The sequence below is a fragment of the Alexandromys fortis genome, unplaced genomic scaffold (assembly GCF_014885135.2).
Source record: "Alexandromys fortis isolate MF-2015 unplaced genomic scaffold, M_Fortis_MF-2015_v1.1 scaffold_23, whole genome shotgun sequence".
NCBI classification, from domain to species: Eukaryota; Metazoa; Chordata; class Mammalia; order Rodentia; family Cricetidae; genus Alexandromys; species Alexandromys fortis.
In genome coordinates this window covers 6,640,181-6,663,831 of record NW_026067907.1, presented here as the reverse complement: position 1 = coordinate 6,663,831, position 23,651 = coordinate 6,640,181, and the positions used below count along the sequence as shown (strand labels likewise).

At 44.9% G+C, this 23,651-nt stretch overlaps 1 long non-coding RNA gene and 1 pseudogene across 1 annotated transcript; one reads left to right on the top strand and one right to left on the bottom strand.

The window, feature by feature from the left end:
- Nucleotides 1-14,493: 14,493 nt before the first annotated feature.
- Nucleotides 14,494-23,304, bottom strand: LOC126497558 (uncharacterized). The gene is made up of 2 exons (XR_007590647.1): nucleotides 22,398-23,304; nucleotides 14,494-14,702 (listed from the first exon to the last, which is right to left on the bottom strand). It is a non-coding gene; the product is annotated as an uncharacterized lncRNA (long non-coding RNA).
- On the top strand, nucleotides 14,960-15,060 carry LOC126497862 (uncharacterized; annotated as a pseudogene).
- Nucleotides 23,305-23,651: the final 347 nt, after the last annotated feature.

The window sequence follows — 23,651 nt, the reverse complement described above, 5'->3', positions numbered from 1 at the left end:
CCCAAAACCAAAAAAAAAAAAAAAAAAAAAAAAAAAAAAAAAAAAAAAAAAAAAAAAAAAAAAAAAAAGGAAGGAAGGAAGGAAACAAAGCTAACCAGCACAGCCAGCTCTTTGGCAGGGGTGGGGGCATGGGGATGTGACATGGCACTCCACACCACCTGCCCTTCTGAAAAGGTTCCTTAAAACCATGAGCTCTCCCAGGCTGGAGAGCTGGCTCAGCTGTTAGGAGCTCTGGCTGCTCTTCCAGAGGTCCTGAGTTCAATTCCCAGCAACCACATGGTGGCTCACAACCACCTGTAATGAGATCTGGTGCCCTCTTCTGCCATAAAGTTGTACATGCAGATAAAACACAAAATAAAATAAAATAAAATGATTAAAAGTCATGAGATTCCAGTATGAGCCGTTAAAACGGTTACAAAGAGTGGTAAGTGGTGACAGTGCTGGCGAGGATACAGTGTGTTACAGCTCTGCTGGGGGTGGGTTCCCCAGTGTAAGTGTTACACTTCTGAAGAGAAAGGTGTTCTTGCAGCGGGGGCCAAACAAAGTCACATCACACAACAAACCTCACACAAGAGCTTTATTGGGAGAAAAAAATGAGGAAGGAGGCTGCCTCTGCTCAGGAGAGAAGCAGCAGAGAACTGAGAAGACAGGGTTTATATAGGGTTTCTTGGGGAGTGTGTGGAACTTTCCAGGGTGAAGATTTCCAGGGTAGGAATTGGTGGGGTTTCAAGCTCAGGAATTGGTGGGTTTCCAAATCCTGAACTTAGGCTTTTTCACTCTGTAGGGAGAGCAAACAAAAACATGTCTTTACATGACAACTGTTTCTGGCAATTGTCCTAGCTGTCATAAGTGAGACTGTGATTGTGTTGCATGCCTGTAATTCCCAGCGCTCAGGAGGCTGAAGCAGGAGGGTTTTGAGTTCAATGTCAGCATAGGCTAAATATCCAGAGACTGGCAGAGTGAAGGGGGCAGGAGATAAGCAACTCGAATTTCTTTCTAAAAAATGAATGAACAGTTACAATCATACTATGAAATATTACTGAGCAACAAAGAGAGAAGGACTGTTGAAACATGGAACAGTTGACAGATCTCACAGGTATGAAAGAAGTCAGATCTGAAGTAATCGCCGTCTGATTTTTTTTTTTTTTTTTTTTTGGTTTTTCGAGACAGGGTTTCTCTGTGGCTTTGGAGCCTGTCCTGGAACTAGCTCTGTAGACCAGGCTGGTCTCGAACTCACAGAGATCCGACTGTCTCTGCCTCTGATACTTTTTAAAGGAACTTTCTGGAGATAGGCAAAACCAAAGCAACAAAGAGGAAACTGGTCTTTCCAAAGGCTACGGTAGGAATGGTGTGTCTACAAAGAGGGGGCACTAGGGCATCCAGGGTGAAGGGCTGCTCTGGATTCTGATTTGTAATGACCACACTGTTTAGTGTATATGTGAAATTTCATAGAATATGCACGTCTTTTTGTTTTGTTTTTGTTTTGAGACAGGACTTCTCTGGGTGGCCCTGGTTGTTCTAGAACTCACTGTGCAAACCAGGCTGGTCTTGAACTCACAGAGATCCACCTGCCTCTGTGTCCCAAGTGCTGGGACTAAAGGTGTGCGCCACCACCTGACTGTGTTTCTTAAAGGCATTGTTATTGCGGTAAAGTTTTAGAAACAAATTAAAATATCATAAAATGTACGGGCACGGGCTGAGGATGGTTCCATGGTGAAGTATTTGCTCTGCAAGCTTGAGAACTGCAATCGGATCCCCAGAACTCATGCAAAATGTGGGCATGGTGATGTATGAAGACTGTATGCAATCTCCAGCACCACATGAAAAGTCAACCTAAAACCCTAGCACTATGGGGATTTGAGATAAGAGGAGACTATTAGGGTTTCCCACATGCCAGCCAGCTCCAGGTTCAGACCCTTATTTCAGGGGAAAAAGACAGGGAGTAATAGCACTGAAACAAGACAACAGCCTCCTCTGTCACACCCATGCATGCACACACACACACACACCACAAATACAACACACTCATATACTACACATACACACAATCATTACACATACCACACATCTGCCACACACATACACACGTACACGCATACATATAACACACTCATATACTACACATACACACAATACACCACACATACCACACATCTGCCACACACACACACATACACTACACATGCACACAACACATATACATGCATAACATACTCATACACTACACATACACACAATACAAACATGCACCACACACACACTTTCAGTGGTAATTTTTAAAATCTGTGTATTTTCACCAAGTCTATATGAATGTTCACAGCATCTTTATTCTTAACTGTCCCAAACTGAATATAATCAAAATATACACCAATGATAGAAAGAATTAACTGTAGCATAGTCACACACTAGAATACCGTCAGCGATAAGCAATCTATATAAACTAGTGGCATATCCAAACATGGTTAATTGTAACAGCATATTGAGTAATAGGAAGCAAACAGAATAAAGCACATGGCTTGATTACAATTGTATGAGGTTTAAGAATGGACAAACAGCAATGCAAGTCCGAGTAGTGATGACCTGGGGATAATGGTGCTGGTGGGAAAGGAACATTGGCAAACCTGGAATGTTTTAATGGTCCAGACCTTGGCCAAGGGGCTAATTCCTTTTCTACTCCTATGCAGATGTTTACATGGCTGTCTTCTTAAGATCTGTGCAGTTTATTGTGTGTAAACTGTGTCTTTACAAAAATAAAGATGGAGAAAAATAGAAAGAGAAAGGAGAGAAAGGTTCAAATATAGGGCTCATGCAATGCCCTGCATCATTCAATTGAGTTAATGTCATTAAATATATCCAGAAAATTACAATTGCTCATAATTTCTTTCTTTCTTTTTCAAGACAGCGTTTCTCTGTGTAACAGCCCTGGCTGTCCTGGAACTCTCTCTGTAGACCATTCTTACACTTCATATAATTGTAATCAAGCCACGTGCTTTAGTCTCTTTTCTGTTACTCAATATGCTGTTAAGACGCAAGCTTGGATATGCCACTAGTTTATAGACTGCTTTTGCTGATGGTATCCTAGTGTGTGACTATACTGCAGTTAACTTGAACCGGCCTCGAACTCAGAGATCCACCTGCCTCCCATCATAATTTCGAAATATATTAGAATTTCACGTTGTCGGTATTCTGTTCTTTTTTCTTTAGATTTATTTATGTGGGTGAGTGTGTTTTGCTGCATGTGCATTCATGCAGTACGGTGCCTGAGGAGGTTAGAAGGTACATGGGACCACCCCTGTGAACCCTAAAACTGGAGTTAAGAATGGCTGTGAGCAACGTGGATGCTGGGAACCGAACTCATTTATTTAACCTCTGGGCCACTTCTCCGGCTCAACAACCTATTCCTAAATAATTTCACAGGCTCCCTGATAAAGACATGTTTAAATGTTCTACAGATAACTGGGGGGAAGAGTTGTGAGCAGGGGCTACGGGGTAGTGACGTCACAGACCGGATGATGACAAAGCCCAGGTGAGAGGTGAGCAGGGCTCAGGGCCTCTGTCCTTTCTCACCCTCCAGAGCTCAGGCCTCCTCGAAAGGCCTGGAAGGGCGAGCGGGAACGCTCCCAGGGTGGAGAAGGGTTTGTCTTTCCGCAGAACTGGGGCGGGGCGCGTTCCCACCGAACGCGCGGCTACCACCCGCGCTGAAAAGCGGCCTGGATGACGCAAGGCGGCGGCGGCCTTCCCTCTGAAGCCAGAAGGGAGGCGGGAGAGCTCCGAGTGCGCGCCCGTTACTCACTCACAAACCCAAAACCGTCAGTGTGTGCAGTAGTTTCCGGGTCCACGTCAGGCGGAAGCAGGTGTGCAGTGGGCGGGGCGGAGGGCCCTCACCTGCGCGCACAGCCCCGCCCGGCGCTGACTGTGCGGCCCGCGGCCGCCCGGTCAGTATTTATACGGCGCTATTTTGGTCGCGTGCTCTGATTGGCCAGCCGGGGTGACGACACGCCCCTTGCGCCTAGAGGTGGAAGCGAGAGTCGCCGGACGTGAGCTTCCGGCTGCCTGGTCCGCACCGCTGTACCTTTTTGGAATGTGAGGCGGCCTCCAGCTACTGAGCCTTGTCCTCGTGGTCTTGTCGCCATAAGAAAATCTGTGTTCCCGGGGCCTGGCAAGAGCCAGCCTCGCCTTTCGGGGTGCAAAACTTACCCAGACACGAGCCCAGAGCTACCTTAAATCGTCTGTCTGCCCGCGGTTTTCTGCTATCCTCACTTGGCCTTTTGCTAAGCCACCGGCTAATGTCCTGGCCTCAACATCTGCCAGTTGCGAGTCTTTCCCCATTTCCCTGACCTGACATGGCGCCTCGCGTAGGCATAACAAAGCGTTCTCATTTCTACCCCATCTTCATACGGTGCTCAGGGCAAACGGGGACTTCCTGATTGTGCTCTGCTTCCAGCCTGTCCATTAATAGGCCTTATTATGTGAGTATCAAGGCATGTGAATGTCTTTCCTGGACAGACAGGTTTCAAGTGTTGTTGAGTTGGTGACTAAGCGAAGCGCCCATCTGAGTCACCAGATATCCTTAGGATACTTCTAAAAGGCTGGTGGGATGGTTCAATGGGTAAAGCACTTTGCTGTCCAACCATGAGGACCTAGGTGAGTCCCCAAACTCTGCTACCTCTGACTGTATGCCAGAGCTCTGAAGACAAGACCAAAGAATCCCGGAAAGTTTCAGAATCAGCTATCCTGGCAAAGGCACCTTAGAACAAGGAAGAAACCCTGTCCCAAACAAGGGGGAAGACGAAGATAACCTACATAGCAGGTCATCCACTGATTGCACCTCCGTTCACATAAATGCACGCGCGTGCACACACGCAGATTTTTTTGTTTGTTTGTTTAAGATTAGAGAGGCTATTGGGTAGCCTCTACTCTATATTGGGTGGGAACTTTGCTTTAAAGACATTCTGTCAAGGAATCTTTCTTTCTCAATATAAGAACTACCACTCTGGGGAGTTGAGCAGGTTGGGTCCTCAGGGACTTTGTGAACACACAACCTTGAAAATAATTGCATTTGAATACAGGGAGGAAATGTTGAAGAAATATTCAGAATTTAGAACTGATGAGTATACATCATCTAAAAAATTACAACTCTTGGGACTCGACGGATGGCTCACTGTTAAGAGCACTAGCTGTTGTTCCAGAGGACATGGGATCGACTCACAGTACCACATGGTGCCTCACAACCGACTATAATTCCAGCTCTAGGGGCTCTTACGTCCTCTTCTGGCTTCCAGGGGCACTGCATACATGTAGTGGGTAGACATACACGCTGGCAAAACATCCATCCACATAAAATAAAACAAAAATACCATTCTTTGTGTATTTGCACAGTGCCAAAAATGATGAATATTTAACAGCCCTTTCACTTAGCTTGTAATATAGATGTTATTGTGCCCCTTTCCCAGAAAGGGTTTACATACCTTGATAGAAATGTCACGTTAATACGGAGCCATGCCAAGGCCTTTTGACTCCATGCACCTTCAGCTACTAAAATGTGAAAATTTTCTTGCTGTTTTTGTTGTTTGTTTGTTTTGTTTTGTTTTCTGAGACAAGGTCTCATTATTAAGTAGTTCTGGCTGTCCTGGAACTTGATCTGTACGTACACCAGCTGACCTTGAACTCACAGAGAGCAACCTGCCTCTGCCTCCAAAGAGATCAAGGCCTGCGCTTCCATGCCTGGATGTTGTCTTACTTTTTTATGCCATTGGATTACAAATAACTAGTTGCAGGCTGGAGAGTTGGCTCGGCTGCTAAGAGTACTTGCTGCTCTCGGAGATGAATAAGATTTAGGTGTCGGCACCCATGTTACACACAGCAGTCCCACTGTAACTCCAGTTTCAGGAGACGTCGCCCTCATCTAGCCTCTTTGAATACCTGTATGCAATGGTCCACGTACATGCACGTAAAAACAAAAACATTTTTAACCTTTCACAAAACAGGTATCTAGTTTGCTATCTGAGTTTAAGGCTTGAACTGTGTTTTAAAGACATCGAACCACTTAGAATATTCTTTTAAATATTTATTTTTATTTTATGCATGAGTATTTTGCTTGCACGTGTGCATGTGTACCGTATGCGTCATGCTACCTCCTGCGGAGTCTGCACGATCTCTCACGTAGGCTGTGGCACACGCTTCAAGGAAGAGTGCCCGCAGAGAAGGTGTGTGTGCTGTGCTTTCAGCATCAGAGCCCTTGCACTTTTTGGCATTATCTGCTTATGTTCTAAGGAATACAGTCTGGTTTCTTCTGGAAGGGAAGACAGTATGTTTAAGTTTCCAGAGTCTACTGATGAGCCATTGCCTACACAGGAGTATATGATGCTAATGGCAGATGATGGGTTAACATTCAAAGGAAAAAGGTTTCCAGGTTTAATTTGGTGCTTAGGAAATAATCAACAAAAGGCAAACTTAATTAAGCAATTAAGACAGAGTCAGCAAAGAGGGCATAAGAATAGAAAAGAGAGAGAAATGCCTGTAACGTCTTGAGATTGGTTTTGGGGAAGGTTTGAAAAGGAGTTAGAATTATGGAGAAGGAGAAGGAAAGCAGAAGTTCTTCTGCATAGATTGCAGAAATATAAAAAGACTGTAGACGGTGTGACTATTAACCACAACTGATTGCTCTTAGCTCAAAATGCCATGAACTCATAGCCTAGATAAAGATTTATATCGAAACTAATGCCAAGCCATGTCTAGCATGACCAACTGCAGACTCACACGGGGGACATCTGTCTGATGAAATTCTATTCTCATGTATCTGATATAATGATTCTAAGAATCTGTATCACATGAAAAACAATACATGATGTTAAGCAATCTTTTCTGTATAAATGATTGTCTCATGCCTAGTAAAGGCGCATTCAGATGCAATTCCTTTGAGTCTTGTGTCTGTCATTTGCCGACTCCTTACCCACCTATTCCTGAGGCTGAGCTGGTTCATCGCAAAAGTGCATGCCTTATCCCCTCAGAAGCCGCAAGAGAGGATCTGATCCCTGGAAATGGAGCTACAGAGGGTTGTTAGGGTCCACAAGAAGTCCCATAAGAGACCACCAGACATGTATGCAATCAACAAGAGTGTAGTGATGAGGTGAGCAGGCCTGATTTTGGTCCTGCCCGGCTCCTGCACTGCTACCTTTACACCCGAAATAATAACACGCAAATTGTATTCGCAAGCCCCTTCACAGGATTAGGGGAGTTCCAGCTGTGGCGAAGTGCACTGTGAAGTGATTGGGCATAGACCCTTACTGGTACAGGAATCGTTTTATGATTGGCTCATGACATCTGGTCGGCAACTGTGTTAGTGACTGGAGTCGCCCGGGGTCTATGTGACCAAAAAAAGCAAGAACGGTTCCTGCTTGTGACTGGAAAAGACCCTGATTGGCTACTGGGCTGGGAATAAAGGCCTAAATCATCACTTCCTGGCCATCCTAATTTCTTAGAGCAGCTGGTATCTGGATTTGACAAAATGAATCCAGATCCAAACTCCACAGTCACCTTCAGTGACCATCTGTTTTACACTGAAATGACAAATTATTCCTTTATCTTCCTTGCAGTGGCTCCTGCCACTATAGAGGTTACAGACCGCCCTATGTTCTGTTCAGCATGGCGCTGTGAAACATCGGAGGTTGAAGCCACGGGGGTTTTCCTTTTCTCTCAACGTTGTTCTCCTGTGCTCCCTCATCTGATTTACCTGGAAACTAAGTCCAAGGCAGGCACAGTAGGAGTTGAGATCAAGAAGACATCTGTCCCGCTGCTGATGTAAGAGGGACAATGACCAACAATATATTAAATCTGCAGGACAGAGTTTTAAAAGACCTTGGTTTCTTCTGTGGTCACAGCCTTGGAGACGGGGCTGTTTACAGAGTGACCTCAGATCCGTTTAGGATTAGGAACTAGGAAGCAAATGGGTCATGAGAATGACTTTCAAATATTCTATGCTTCCCTGCTACCTGACAGAGGTTCTGAGCTCTGACTACAACAGAGGAAGCTAAGGTGGGAGCTGCCTGGTGAAAAGCCTGTGTTTAACCCCAACCTCCCTTCTGTCTGGTTTTGTATTGATTTCCAAACCTCTGAATTTCCGTTTCCTTATCTGTAGCTTACTTACTGAAAAGACTGAGTGAGGCCTTTGACGCACCTAAATTAGTGAATGACATGTCTTGGCACTCACAACTGTGAGCTCTCTCTCTTGCCCTTTCCTCTGAATGATTAAGAAGAAAACATATCTGAGTTGTGACCATTGCAATTTTTTTTTTTGCTCCTTCTACAGAGACATAGTCATTAATTGTGCTAGCAAATGGTTTTGGCAAATTTATCAGGCATAAGACATTTGGTATTTTAAATTAAAAGTTATATTACAGTTCTCTATTGCTGTGAAGAGATACCATGACCTCAGCAACCCTTATAAAAGAAATCATTTAATTGGGGCTTGCCTACAGTTTCAGAAATTTAGTCCATTATCATTATGGTAAGGAACATGGTGGCACATAGGCAGACATGGTGCTGGAGAAGGAGCTGAGAGTTCTATATCTGAATCCACAGGCAGCAGGAAGAGACAGCAACACTGGACCTGGCTTGGGCTTTTGAAACCTCAAAGCCCACTCCTAGTGACACACTTCTTCCAACAAGGCTACACCTACTCTAACAAGGCCACACCTCCTAATGCTTCTCAAATACCACTAAGCATTCAAATCTATGAGCCTATGGGGCAATTTTTAGTCAAGCTACCACACAGCTATTCCTTTATTTGTGTCTGTTTATGTGTGGGGGCTGTGATGTGTCTATAGAGATCTAAGAGCAACTTTAGGGGACTGGTGTTCTTCCTCCACCATGTGGATCCCAGGGATAGAGCTCAGATGTGAGGGCAAGTGCCATTAGCTGTGAGCCTTTTCACATACCATATTTGTTAATCTTTAGTAGAACTTAATGAGAACATTCTAGCCAAAGGGCCTGCTTGACAAACAAAGAGCCTGGTTTCCTCAGGAAAATAAAGGTCGCCTTTATGGTAATGCTGTGTTTTCTTTCTGTTCTGTGAGTCCAACCTTGTAACGTTTCATGAATCTGACTCAATCTGGCAAGAGCAAGGACATACAAAAGGAAACAAAAATTTACTAAAAACAATACACAAAATAACAGAAAACAAATTTTAACAAAAAGTAAAGATGTTCTGTTTAGTATAAATATAAGTACAAATGCACACACTTCAGAGGATGTTTTTTCACCATCAAAGCTATTAAAACTTTTTGCCAATTGATTTTGCATAAGAGATATAAAAGAGCCGGGCAGTGGTGGAGCATGCTTTTAATTCCAGCATTTGGGAGGCAGAGGCAGGCAGATCTCTGTGAGTTCAAGGTCAGCCTGGTCTACAGAGTGAGTTCTAGGGCAGTCAAGATTTTTTTCACAAAGAAACCCTGTCTCAAAAAAGAGAGAGATAACAGATTGTTTCCAATGTTGCTAATCAAAGAAGAGACTTAAGTCTTTCAAGCACCAAACTGTAAAGCAGGCAGTGTCTATGAGTGGGCATGGTGAACACTGGGTGGTAGTGGAAGTTACCAGCAAACTTGACAAACTTGATATCAAGTCTGTGGTGGTTTGAAAGAAAATGGCCTTCATAGAGAATGGTACTATTAGGATATTTGGCATTGTTAAAGTAGGTGTGGTCTGGTTGGAAGTGTGTCACTGTGGAGGTGGACTTTGAGGTCTCATATATGCTCAAGCCACACCCAGAGTGACAGACCACTTCCTGTTGCTTGCCTATGAGATGTAGGACTCTCTGCTCCAGCACCGTGTCTGCCCGCATGCCACCATGTTGGACCATGATGATAAGGGACTAAACCTCTGAAAATGTAAGCCATCTGAATTAAATGTCTTCCTTTTATAGGAGTTGCTGTGGTCATGGTGTCTCTTCACAACAATAGAAACCTAAAACAAAGCTATACCTTACTCTTGGTTACTCCTTTCAGACCGGGTCTTTGCTGGGGACTGCGGACCACCAGACCCTGAATTTCTTGTAAACAACTTGTTTTTCTTTGCTCTGAGAAGCCTGATGGCAGGGGAGTGGGTGCTGATGAGTTTGCAGCTGAAAGATCTGGGGCGTGGCCAGAGCCCTATATAAGCTGCCCCTGAGCACAATAAAGTGGACATTGTTATCTGAAGGATGGCCCCATGGCCCTGTCTGTCTGTTTCTGTCTGTGTGTTTTTAAATTTTCAGCCTAGTTCCCATAGCGCCTATCGAGTAGAGTGTGGAACAGAACCGGTGAAGTTTTACATGTCTTGTCCTAAGTAGTTCCATTGCAGAAGAGCAGTTGACTCCATTGTGAATATAGATGCAGAGGCACAGCGACTCCGCATCTCGCCTGTGTAAGTTAACAGTCACTGTCTGTCCATGAGACACAAACTGATAAGATAGCTTTACAAATAAAAAGAGCATCAACTATGAATTTACCAGATTAAATCAAGAACACATGGCTTAATAAAACCATATCAGGAAAAAACTGGCCAGTGAATTTATTGAGCACATCAAGCCAGTCAGCATGCAACCCCCTCAACTGGACCTTATGAAAGGAAGCACAGCTAATCCTGGTTATGCTAACACCCACCGGCCATCATCAAACCATCTGGTGCACAAGTGATTGGCTCAACAAAGGCCAAACTTCCTGATTCTGCCCTTGGGGCTTCAGCTGAGTAGACCCCTTCCCTACCTGACTTAAGACTATTTGAATTGTTGTGGGTGTAGATCCAGCAAGCTTGGAGTTAGTTCTGTAATTGAGTGTTACTCAACTAACCAACTACAGTGACCTTCAACTCTCTATTCCTGTAAGCCCTTTGAGCCCTACAGCAGTGGTTTCTTTTTACTGTGTATCTCTGGCTAGTCAGGAACTCACTTCTTGAATTTAGAAGACCCTTACACCTGATTCAAGATGTATGCCACCACGCTTGCCCTCCCCACCAACAGTTTTAACTAACCATTTCTAGTCATTTTGTAACCTAGATACTATTGTGTAGAGTGGTGTGTCCTCAGAATTAATATTATTGATTAGGATTAGAGTAAAAGAATCCATTACTGTCAATGGTCTTAAATACTAAGTGTAATCAGGAGTATTTGGGGAGTTAAGTCAACAAAATTGATGTACCTTTTGAAATTTTTGTTGTTCTGACATTGTAGAAAGAAAAAATGCTGATTTGTGTTTCTGGCATTGCTCAGTCAGGACACAAGCCATTACCTATCAGTGACAGTTAACCTGGCTTGTCAGCTTGACTGGATCTGGGATTAACTAAGGCACTCACATCTGGGAAGGTCTGGGGTCTGGGAGGGTCTGAGGGTATTTACAGTGAGGCTTAGGGTGACCAGAATAAAGAGGTCAGAGGGAAAGCAGGCTTCTCCTTGCCCATCTTTGCTTCCTGTTGGTGAGTGTTATCACCATGGGAACCCAGTTTCTTAGGACTTGCAATGTGAGCTGAAGATCGGGAACTTTAGTGCCAGACTGTGGCAGAGGCATCTGTAGACTGAGCGGCTACTGAGTCTCAGCCTCTCCAGTATATAAACCAATCTAATGAATATAATATTCATAATATTAAGCATAGTATAATCCAGTCTAATAAATCCCCCCATGTAGTATATACTTTGTTCTATAAATTCTATCCTTCTAGAGAACCCTGACTAATACAATATCCAAATATGATTTTAGTGAACTGAACAGAATCATATAAAATATTAACTAAATGGTTTGAATGTAAGTGGAATAATTTTTGCCTGACTCAACCATGTGACTTGTACAACATATATTTAACACCCATGTGCTTATTTGGATCATTTGATTCCATCTGTTGAGCAGCCAATTCAATAGAAAAGAAATGAGACAGGCTCACTTCTTAGACTATATTATCGAAACTTTTAGTTTTAGCAATCTTGCTCAAGATTCGTATTTTAGGGATGAGAAATTAGCATCACCATATAATAACTGACAAATAGTTAGCTACCAAAAAATAGTGACCCAAAAATGAAATAAAACAAATGCCCAGTGCCAATATGTCTCCATGGAATGATCTTGGTTTTCCTTATAACTCATGCCCTTGTGGGCAGTGGTTTGAGGTGTGGTTTGACTCAAGTTATTTCATGCTTGTCATTGCTCCAACCATGTGCTGCTGTTGAAAACCTACATTTCCTCTAACTCTTTACTGATGCAGCAAAGAAACATCATTTTGTTGTTGTTTGTTTGTTTGTTTGTTTGTTTGTTTTGAGACAGGGTTTCTCTGTGTAACAGCCCTGGCTGTCTTGGAACTCACTACGTAGACCAGGCTGGCCTTAAACTCAGAGATCTCTCTGCCTCCCAAATGCTGAGATTAAAGGCCTGTGCCACTACTTCCTGGCAACAGGTGTTTGTTGTTGTTGTTGTTTTGTTTTGTTTTTATTGGTTTTTTGAGACAAGGTTTCTCTGTAGTTTTGGGTCCTGCCCTGGAACTCCCTCTGTAGACCAGGCTGGCCTTGAACTCACAGAGATTCACCTGTCTCTGCTTCCCAAGTGCTGGGATTAAAGTTGTGCGCCACCAATGCCTGGTTTAAGAAAACATTTTGTTGATAAAACTGAGAAGCCGAATAGTAGTGAAAGCTTGCTTTATTTTTTCCTAAGCAAAAGGACACAGTTTCCACCTTAGAGCTCAATCTACATTAATTTTTGTTTAAATTTCATGTATTTGTGTATGTGTACAACTTGAAGGAGTCGCTTTTCTCTTTCTACTGTGAGGATCCCGGGGATTGAACTGAGGTTGTCAGGCTTGATAGCAATGGCCTCGCCTGTTGGGTCATCTTGTCAACCTCCAATCTACATTTTAAGTAGACTCCTTAGAAGCATTCATCCATCCTACAAAGAACTCTTGATCTTTTTCTGTGTCCCAGGTGTATGCTAAGGATTGTGACTTGTGGCTCCTGTTACAGAAGGGCAGGGGTTGCAGCCCATGGGGGTGAGAGAGGCAAGCAAATCACACACAAGCAGGAACTAAGTATCCGTACAAAGTTGAAAGGATGGAGGAGGCAATGGAGATTATAGACAACACCATGCACAAAGCCTAGGGATCCTGAGTGTCTGTGATGAAGCAATTAAACAAAAAGGGCTTCAGGCCTGTAGTAAAAAGGCATTTGACCTCATCCTGAAGGCAATGTGTTATCAGAAAAGTCACTTCCTGGAGACAGCTGACTGACGGTCTTGGAGGAGGACCAGATGTGGTGGGCAGGGCTCCTGAGCAGTACTACTGTCCCAAGTACCTTCCTTCCCTATGGTATTTTGATTCTCTGGTTTTCCGTAGTGTACTTTGCTCACAACTTTAGGACTAGAACTTGAGGTAACTTTGTAGGGCTTGGGGGAAATCATTCTGCCAGAAATCATTTTCCTGAAGAGCAAGCAAATGCACCACAGCACTGGGGGTAATTATCACATGAAATACGTGCAGCTCCAATGCTACTGACATGCAGACTTGGCTTTTTTTTTTCTGACATTATAAAGGGCAAGATGACCCTTTTGTCACCTATCCAGGAACTTCACTGAAGGCTCTAGCTGTGGCGGTGGCATTACAGAACACCACAGTCACCAAGGGGGCACCTTCTAGCATTAACACCACAGGTTATACAAAGGGTTCCTTTTTAAAAGATACACCTATGGCACATCTAGATTCTCTAAGAACAACTCTCCGTGATGAACCTATGCCACAGAATCTATCAGAATGAAAATCAGAGGACTCATGAAGACTCACTACGCCTGCCTGGCATGGGGAAAGCCAAAGCCCCCTTTAAAGGAGGGAATCTTTCTGTTTGTTTGTGTGGGTTTTTTGTTTTCATTTTTTTGTGTTTTTGTTTTTGTTTTGTTTTGTTGAGAAAGGGTTTCTCTTTATACCCCTGACTGTCCTAGAACTCACTCTGTAGACCAGGCTGACCTCGAACTCACAGAGATCTACCTGCTTTTGCCTCCCAAATGCTGGGATTAAAGATTGGTGCTACTACCACCAGGCAAAGGAGAGGGTTTTAATGGAGGAAATTCCCAGATCAGATCAGCCTGTGGACGTGCCTAGAGGGAATTACCTTAATTGTTCACTGACAGGAAGGGCCCAGACCATAAAGGGTGGAATCATTCCCTGGGTTGGTAGTCCTAGGTTGGATTAGAAAGCTAGCTAACCAGGAAAGGGGGCAATGTATCAGCAAGCAGTGTGTCCGCCATGTTTACAGCTCCAAGTTCCCACCCCGGTGTCCCGCATTGCTGGACTGTGGTCTGGAGTTGTAAGGCAGCATAAAAACCCTTTCCTCCCCTAAGTTGCTTTTGGTCGTGGTGTTTTATCAAAACAACTGAGATAAAACTAAAACGATCAGGAAAAGTACAAGATAAACTTAGAAGAGCGTGGTGGAGTTAGAACACCAGGAAGCTCCCAAAGTGTGACGGAGATAAGGCGGAGGACACAGAAGCCAACTTGAATAATGGGCTTTCATTAGCCGAATCTGGAACAGTCCAAAGAGTAAATGCATCGTGGGGACTGGAGAGATGGTTCAGTGGTCAAGAACACTTGATGCTCTTGCAGAGGACCCAGGTTCTTTTTCTAGCAATCAATTTTCTCTGCTTTCAACCATCCTTAATGCTACTTCCAGGGGATCTAATGCCATCTTCTAGACTTTGCAGGCACTGTATAAAACAGACATACAGGCAAACGCTTAAAGACATAAGGTAAAAATAAATAAATCTTAAATATAAATATTTATATATGTAGCAGCAAAAATTATAAATCCATTGAATATATTTGAAATCTATGAGTGCATAGTAAGAAGATAGATGATAGATACATAAATGATAGATAGATGATAGATAGATAGATAGATAGATAGACAGATAGATAGTCTTACAATCTTACAATAGCATGCCAATCAATGACCATTTAGCACATGCTTTGGCAGCACATATACTAAAATTGGAATGATACAGAGAAAATTAGCATGGTCCCTGTGAAATTGACATGCAAATTTGTGAAGCATTCCATATTTAAAAAAAAAGAAAATCACCATTTAGTAGCCTTTGTAGTAATCATTAAAGCAAGAGACATTAGCAGATCCTAAATCTAGTGGCAAATTTGATGAGAAATGTGCCATTTGCATGGTCTCAAGTCCCTATTTTAAAATGAAAAGAGAATAAGTTCATGGTGAAAAAGCCTAACCTAAAACCTGAGACAAGCAATTAAAGCTAACACTATTGTCCAGCTACTTGGGTAGACACACCCAAATTTGGGGACCACAGCACAGCCTCCCAAATAGCGCAGAAATCATAGACAAATGGAAACCATAGAAAACCACCACAAGCAGCCAGGCGGTTGTGGCACATGCCTTTAATCCTAGCACTCCTGAGGCAGAGGCAGGTGGATCTCTGTGAGTTCAAGGCCAGCCTGGTTTACAAGAGCTAGTTCCAGGACAGCTCAGACTATGCATAGAGAAACCCTGTTTCAAACACCCCCCCTCCCAAAAAAAGGAAAAAGAGCCGGACGGTACTGGTGCACACCTTTAATCTCAGCACTTGGGAGGCAGAGGCAGGTGAATCTCTGTGAGTTCGAGACCAGGCTGGTCTACAAAAGGATAGGCTCCAAAGCTACAGAGAAACCCTGTCTTGAAAAACAAAACAAAAAAAACAAAAGAAAGAAAAAGAAAACCATAAGCAGTTCCTGAAAAACACATGGTTTGCCAAGAATCAGAAAGTTCCAGGAGCTATAGGCCAAGTGCCAAGGCTATGGCACATGCCATTGCTATCCAGACCCTGGTAAATCCTAAGGAAGTCAAAATCAACAGTGCTTTAGCCACAAGTTCAATTAACTTGTCCACATTGCCCACCCCAAGCTGCAGAAGCACCTTACATCCCCATTGCATGGGTGCCTACAGCACTAGTGTGTCCAGCTCTGCTGGCCAGTGCCAAGGCCAAGAACCCTGGTCCCCATAAAGACTCTGGGACAGAGGTCTTCACCAATCCCTATGAGGACGGAAAGACCACTATCTTCCTGGGCTATTGTCTACACAGAGCTGTTATCCCCAAATGCTATTTGTGTAAATAAATCTGAACCAGGACCTGTGGAAAATCATAAATAGTGTCGATAATGGGACAGATAGAATCATGTTCCATCTGATAAACTGCAGTAGCAACACCAACCGCTTGGGTGAAATTTCTACCCAAACACTTACTGACTGGAAATATCAGACAAGCACAGACTGAAGAAAGGTCTACAGAATCACTGGTCTGTAGTCCTCAAAGATGCTAGCATTCTGAGAAACATGGGGAGAGCGAGGAATGTGGCGGGCTGAACTCAGTTGAATGCCAGGGGTCTGTGGCTTTGTTAACTAGTCAGACCCATTGGTTCAGGGGTCACGGTTCACATGCAGAGCACACGCAGCAAGGAATAAAACCCCGGAGAAGAGCTGTGGACTTCACACTGGAGTCTGTAGAGTCACGTGGGAGAGCGTAGCAAAACGATGGGACAGTGTTTCTCTTATCTCTACACTGGGAAGTGTCACCTATGACCCCAATGGATGACACACTGGGTGTGTGTGGGTGCCACTGAGCTAAGTGTTACATAACCTCCCTCCAGGGAGTCCCTGGCCTCTTCCTCTGCTCCTCCCTGAATGCACTCCCCTGTAGGTCCCTCCTGGTTCCTATTGCTGGAGTTGCCATGGCTCTCAAAGGCCGTTGTTCTCTTAGTTCCTCGATGTTCACAGGACCAGGTTTTGGTTCCTGGGTGGTACAGAGGGACATTCCTCAGCTAGCTGCAATGTTCCTTTTCCTTCACTTCACTGCCTCCTGTCCCCACTCCACTCCAGCCAAGCTAGTGGAGGTCACTCCCCAAAGGCCTTGCTCTTCTCTCCCCTCTCTGCCTTCTCAGGATTCTCTTTTCCTTCATGTCCCTTCCTCTTGTCTCTCTCTGGAGAGACAAGTCAACTTGCTGTCATCCTCCTTGCTTCTCACAGTCCCCCTGTCCCTTGGGCATAGATGGTCAGGGAGCCTAGAACCCGCCGCTCCCATGCTCACTTCCAACACCCTTAATTTCTGTAATTTGACCCCTAGCAATCACTTCCCAGTGATCAGAAAGCAGTCAGAGGCAGGGGTCACATCCTCCTCAGGCCAGCAAACCCACCACACCGGGCTGTGTCTGCTGTGGCCGGCCCTCCATCGTTTCTATTGGTTAACCTAATGGCATTGATAATAGCAACAAGTATTCTATTTACTGTTTGTTTGCCAGTCCCCTATCAGGTCATTTGCTAAATGCATCCATGACTCAGGGTGAGAGGAGCAACCTACCCTTCCCTCCCGTGAGATGACATCTTTTATGGCACAGATCTCGAGGGAAGTCCACAGATGGGAGGGCCTTCTAGCGCCAGGAAACTTGGCTCACTGGAGCCACTGTCAGAGTGGACAGGGAGTTCTCTCTCAGGCGGGGCTCCCCAGGAAGGTGAGGCAGGTGTGGGGCTCTCTAGGAAGGCACGGGGCCAGGGACAACCACTGACAGGGAGTAGGGCTCTGTGCTCAGCATGGAACAGTACCTGGGAAACAGCAGTATCTGGCCAGTTCCTTAAAGATCAGATAAAGAACAGGGGCAGGAGGCAGCGAGATAGCACAGTGGTTAAAGTGCTGGCTGCTCAAGCGTGGGGACCTGAGTTCCATCCCCCAGAGCCCATATACAAAACCAGACGTGATGGTGCATGCCTATAACCCCAATGCTGGGGAGGTAGGGGACAGGAAGAGCCCTGGGGCCTCGATGGCCAGCCAGCTTAACCAAATCAATGAGCCCCAGGTTCCAGGGAGAGTCTATCTCGAAAGAAAAAAAGAAAAAACAAAAGAAAAGAAAAGAAAAAAAAAAAAAACAAGGTAGATTAAAGTCTCAGACCTTCACAAAAAACTGCAGGCAGCTAAGGAATGCCAAGAGTGGGAGAAAAAGTCTTTTTTCCCAGGGAAGAGCACACCAATTGATTACCCAATACCAGGTGCTCAGCCCTGAAAATATACACACAAATAGCGTTATACAGACTGAGCAAGTTGCTTTACACACACACACAACAATGAAAAAAGAGGTCATGAATTTGAGAGGCAACAAGAAGGGATATATTGGAAGATTTGGAGAGAAGGACGGGAAAGGAGAAGTTATGTAATTATATTATAATCGTAAAAAATAAATTAATTATAGCCGGGGGTGGTGGTGCACACCTCTAATCCCAGCGCCAGAAGGCAGAGGGATGTGGATTTCTGTAAGTTTGAGGGCAGCTTGGTCAACATAACAAGTTCCAGAGTAGCCATGATGTAGAGAGACTCTGTCTCAAAAACCTAATGATAATAATGATGATAAAATATAAAAAATAAAATAATAAGTGTAAAGTTTTTAAATGTAAAAAATTTTAAGTTGATAAAATATAGTTTGTACTTTAAGTCTATCAAAAATTTAAAACCTATTAAACCTTATAATATATTTTGTTTTTCAGAATCAAAATAAATGTTATCAATATGAAAAAACAAAGGAGTTTTGGCTTCTGAGGTAGGACATCCCAGGTTGACCTCTGATCCCCCCCACATGCACACACACAACCAACACAGTTAAAGAATAAAGGAAAGGGAGACACTTTGTCTACTCCAATGCACTTAACAGACTCAAGTTTCATATACAAATACATTAGAAAACGAAACAAAACATGGAACGTGGCCAATTGACCAAAAGATTGTTCGCTCTGCCCTGCTGGACAGGAAGAAAAACGTAAGGCTGAAACCTGCCAGCGAGTTGGAGAAATAAATCACATGTGTTTAGATTCCTGTCATGCCATCGTGAGCCTGGCTGCTCCTCCCCAGCAGGGTCCGGCTGGTGCCTGATACCTCCTGGGCTGGTTATCTGTCAAAGGGAATGTTTGGAAGATGTGTCTGTCCACCCTCCGTTGCCAGCCCCTCAGCACCCCTGTTCCTGAAGCTCTTGCTCTTTTGCAGAGAGCTAGCTGTGGAAATAGACGTTAGCTCACCCATGACTAAAGGGTCTCTGTCCTGAGCTGGGCCCCCCTCTTCTTACAGCTCTCCTGCTGTTTCGAGATGTAGATAGCCTGCCATTCTGGGCAGACCAGCAGAGCAATTTAGATTGTTTTGGTGGCATTTCGTTGTTGTTGGTTGAGTGGTTTGTTTCATTTTTGGCTTTTTTTTTTTTTTTTTTTTTTTTTTTTTTTTTTTTTTTTTTTTTTTTTTTTTTTTTTTTTTTTTTTTTTTTTTTGTTTATTACTGTCACATTTAAAAGCTAAGCCAACCTAAGCCCACTACTTCAGCTCGTATTCAAGTCTAGTTGTATGCCCAAGTAAAAACAAAAATTAACTGCAATATCACCATTCGTTAAGGATTTTTTTGTCTGTCTTTGAGACAGGGTTTCTCTGTAGTTTGGAGCATGTCTTGGACTAGCTCTTGTAGACCAGGCTAGCCTCAAACTCTGTAAGTAAGATAGTCAGAAACTCCTGATCCTCCTGCCTCTCCTTTTCCAGGGCTAGGATTGCCTGTTCTGATTGAGTTCTGCTCTGTGCAGAGGCAGTGGATTTCCCTTGGCCTTGGGGGACAAAGCTGCTATATCCACCCATCCCAGAGTCATGACTGTCCTGCACCCCAAGAACCACAGGCAAGGAGAGGACGGCAGATGCCTCAACAGGAAGTCATGGGGTATGGAGTAGGCTGTCCTAGAGCAAAGAAGCCACCAGGAGACCTGCCACTCCACACACCCCTCTCCCCTTCTAGTAACAAGAGGACAACAGTCCTAACAAGGGTTCCTTCTATGGCTCACGACCTCTGCCGGGCTCTAGAGTAAGCACGTTGTTACATCACTTGGTTCAATCCTTGCCCCAGTCACTGGGGATTGTGTCCCTCATATTTTCAGAGAAGACTGAGTGTGAGTGAGCCTGCCTAGTCTCCCAGCTACTAAAGAGCAAATTCGGTCACCAAGGCTTGTTCAGCCTCCTCTTCTCCTCTCCAGGGGTCTTGAGTCATCTCATCCTTGGCTTTGACAAGACAGTGACTGGCATGCATGATGAAGACACAGGAGGTCACGGATCGGGTGACCTGGGGTATCTTTATCACCTTCTCCATGCAGTCTTATAACAGTATACCATCCAACCCCTCCTCCAGGAAGCCTTCCCCGCTGCCTGCGCACAAGGAGGGAAACCCTCACTTACCAAACCCTCCCAGGTCCTTTCTTGGCCCCTTTGATATTCAAAGAAGAGTTCAAGGCCCAGAAGCCTCAGCACTGGCTGGTTGAGATACCAGACCCTCCTTGAAACACGTATCTCTTGGTGTGTGTACACATGTGTGTACATGTGGACAAGTGTGTGTGGAGGCCGGAGGTCGGCCTCTAATATCTTCTTCAATTGAAACACGTATCTCTTGGTGTGTGCACACATGTGTGTACATGTGGACAAGTGTGTGTGGAGGCCGGAGGTCGGCCTCTAATATCTTCTTTAATTGCTCTTCACTTTGTTTTTAAAATATTTCTATTACTTTTGGCTTTTTCTTTTCTTTCTTCTTTCTTTTCTCTCTCTCTCTTTCTTTCTTCTTTCTTTCTTTCTTTCTTTCTTTCTTTCTTTCTTTCTTTCTTTCTTTCTTTCTTTCTTTTTGATACACAATTTCTCAGTAGCTATGGAGCCGGTCCTGGAACTCGCTCTACTGTAGGCCAGTCTGGCCTTGAACTCACAGAGATCCACCCACCTCTGCCCAGCACTACTGTTTTTGAGACAGGATCTCACTACATAGCCCTGGTTAGCCTGGAACTTGCCAAATAAAGTAGGCTGACCTCAAATCGAAATCTGCTTCCCTCTGAGTATTGGAGGTAAAGGTGTATGCCCCTACCCACCAAGATATTTATATATTTTTAAGTGTGTGCATGTATGCATTCATGTGTGTGTGCACATGTGTTGTGTGCAGGTACATCTAGAGGCCAGAAGTGTTAGATCTCCTGGAGCTGGAATTACAGGTAGTGTGAGCAACCAAACATAGGTGCTAGAAACCTAACTTGGGTCCTCTGCAAGAGCAACATCTTAACTACTAAGCCATCTCTCCAGCCCCTCCATGTTGATTTTGAGACAGGGTTCTTACTTTTTTTCTGGAGCTGGCCCATTAGAGCAGGCTGGCTGGAGAATGGGCCCCATCGATGCCCTGTCCCTGCCTGCCCAGCCCTGGAATTGCAGGCACATATCACCATATCCAGTTTTTCACATAGGTTCTAGGGCTCAGTCTCTGGTTCTCATACTTGACTGATAAGCGGTTGACTGCATGAACAGTCTCCCTGATCCTGAAACCGACATCTTAACAAGACTCCAGGTGGGACCAAAGCGCCTTGTATTCTGAAGTCTGTTTCCCGATACACCAGAGCCTTTAACTGCCAATCCTCTGATTCCAGAGCTATCTGCTTGTAGGTCTTTCTTTTTTGTTTGTTTGCTTTTGTTCTTCAGGGACTGTAAGTGCTGAGACGGCTTCTGCAAAGTCCGAGTCTGTCCGGATTGCACAGAGGCTAGAGCAGACCTGGAGACAGGAGGTCCTCGTAGGCAGAGTGATGGATCACAGCTCCGTAAACGGTGGTATGCTGCCAACCAGATCTTGATGTCTCCAGGCCTCTCAGGTCCCACCTTCCTCTGGGTCCTGAAGGCACGTAGGCAAGCTTTGCTTTTTGTCGGGCCCTCTGAGATACAGTTGGAGTAAGATGTCACACCTTGATTTTCTTAATGCCCAAAGAGCCCAGGTCCAAGCCTGGCCTCCTTCACTAGGGCCACCTCCCTGACCCACAGCTCAGGTGTCCCAGGGGCACTGAAGGGGCTGTGCGTTCTTGGCAGCACAGCCCCCCCCCCCCCCGAACCCAAGAGGGAGCCACCTCCTGCGGGCTCTGGAATTTCAGAACCCGGTTCATAAAAGACTTTATAGGAATCCTGTGGTCTCTGCCAAGCTGCTGCCTGGATCCTGCCCTATTGTGCTTCTGCGGAGCTGTCACCCCCTCTTAAACAGCGCTCCCCCTCTCCTTTTAATCACTTATTTAACGTGTGCACCGGCCCTTGAAGAGAAACTAGCTATTTGCTCTTTCTCACTTCCTGTGAGAAGGGTGGGGCCCACCGCTGCTCGCTCCTTGACAGTTCCTATGATTGAGTGTGGGAGTTAGGCCTTCTGCAGGCAGGGGAGTGAACCGAGCTGTCTCTGGAATGCGTGTAGGCCATGCCGCCCCGAAGGGCTTGCTGATAAAGGGACGTGGCGGGGAGCACATAGTGCGTGAGTGTGGTGTTCAGGGCACACCTGTCGTGAGAGTGTTGTGTATGGTAAGTGATGTGTGTGTATGTGTTGGGTTATATTACGTACCTCCGCCTTCTTCCCTTGCAGAGGTCTTTTGTGTTTCGGGTGGTCTTCCACAAGGGCAGAGAGTAGACTTTTCTCTCTAATGAGAGTCAGCTCCTCTCCTTAGGTGCAGGGGATGGACTCTTGGTAGCTACTGTAGGTTTCACGGTGTCTTTTATGGCTCCCTATGAAGTCCAGTCCCAGGTTTTAAGGATATGAGTCTTCAGGGGTGGGTCTCAAGGCAAACCCAGAGAAGATAATCTTCACCTCGGTACCATCTCAGATCAAGACAAGGTGAGTCCTGGTGTTGAGCTGGACCTGTGCACTGCCTCACATGCACGAGACCTTTGAGCCTTGGGTCATGTGAGCCATCAGGCCCATCCCAGAACAAAGTCAAGGAGAGCGCAGTTATAAAAGGCAGTCTTGATGGCTGTCCTGGGTAGGTACTCCTTTCCCTTCTTGATTTAGAGGCAGAGACCTAGAAGGGATAGGAGTATAAATTCTGGACCTCACCAATCTAGAACCAAACTCAGTTCTGTCACATACTACGTACAGAGTCCTTAAGCAATTTATTTAACCTTTCTGTGCCTTGCTCTTCATCCACAAAGAAAGTATGGTAGAATCACACACACACACACACACACACACACACACACACACTCTCACTCCATGGGGCTGCTGTGAGACTCAGGGGGGTTGGCAAAGAGTTTAGAACCCCAATGCCTATTAGCCATGACTCTTGGGGACTCTGAGTCTTATAGTCCACTAATGACCTGTTAGGGCTTGCGTTTTAATCCTCTGAAACCCCGAGGGTAAAATTCATCCATGGAATTTCCTACACAGCGGAAAGGAAGTAAGACCCGCACACATCTTATTTCCGGCTGTGCAGACAGCTTTTCAGAGGATGTGCTGAGTGGCAAAGCTCTAGCTCTGCTCCAGGAAACACACACACTGCCCGAGGGAAAGACACTGACCCTACAGACAGCCTGTGAGCCTGTGCGCATTCCTGACGCGGATGTGTGGTGTTGGGGATGGGACCCAGGGCCTCAGACATTAGCTGAGTAAGCCGTCGGCCACTGCAGTACACCCGGGGCCTAAAACTTTCTACTTTGGTAACTCATTTCATGAACTTAAAACTAAGAGAATATCCACATTCCGATGGATACCTGGGGAGTTTCTACTGCTATTTCTACCTAAATACATGGCTTGATGAAGACAGGACAAGACAGGATCCCAAATGAAGTCTGTGGAGATTCGCTTCTTGTTGCACTCTTAATA